The following is a 683-nucleotide window of genomic DNA, read 5'->3' as shown; positions in this document are numbered from 1 at the left end:
ATTCCCACCTGGGTGAAGTGAGGTAAATTTGCGTAAAGTGCCTTTCCCAAGGACACAACGTCGGGTCAACACACGTGATAGTCAAGTACACAACTAACTGCTTGCCATGTACAAGCAACAGAGCTTCAGCTGGCACTGGACTTAACCAACACTTCGGGGGTTCAGGGCTCAGCTCAGTACAACGATGTGTCATTGGGAAAGGTACTTGACACAAATTTTTCCACTTGGCTCGGTCCTATCGGAGATAGACATTAACCCTATCCGTGCGTCGTGTTTTACTATCGTATCCATACAACGTGGGGAACTCTGTGCCATCACTTTCCAAGAGGAAATTTACTCGTTAATCCGATCCGTACGCTTTGCATAGCAGTCTGTCAAAATGATTTTTTTCGACAAATACTGAAAATTTCAAAGAGATCTTCCCACTAGAGGTATTCTAAAATGTGAAGAATACAACCCCGAGGGTACAAAATGACCCCAGGACGTACGGATACGGTTAAATTCAGAGTTCCCACCTCTCAAACAACTTTAGAGTGTTACAAAGAGTGTCAAATCTATACAATTATTTTGTGCATTTTCCATCTCTAGAATTCCTAAAGACCGATTCTAAATCATGAGGTCTGAACATTTCACAACATACCTGGATTGTTTCTATAATGTTTGGTGTCCTGTCAAAAATCTAA

Source organism: Aplysia californica, unplaced genomic scaffold, assembly GCF_000002075.1.
Source record: "Aplysia californica isolate F4 #8 unplaced genomic scaffold, AplCal3.0 scaffold02325, whole genome shotgun sequence".
NCBI classification, from domain to species: Eukaryota; Metazoa; Mollusca; class Gastropoda; order Aplysiida; family Aplysiidae; genus Aplysia; species Aplysia californica.
This window is presented reverse-complemented; position numbering follows the sequence as displayed.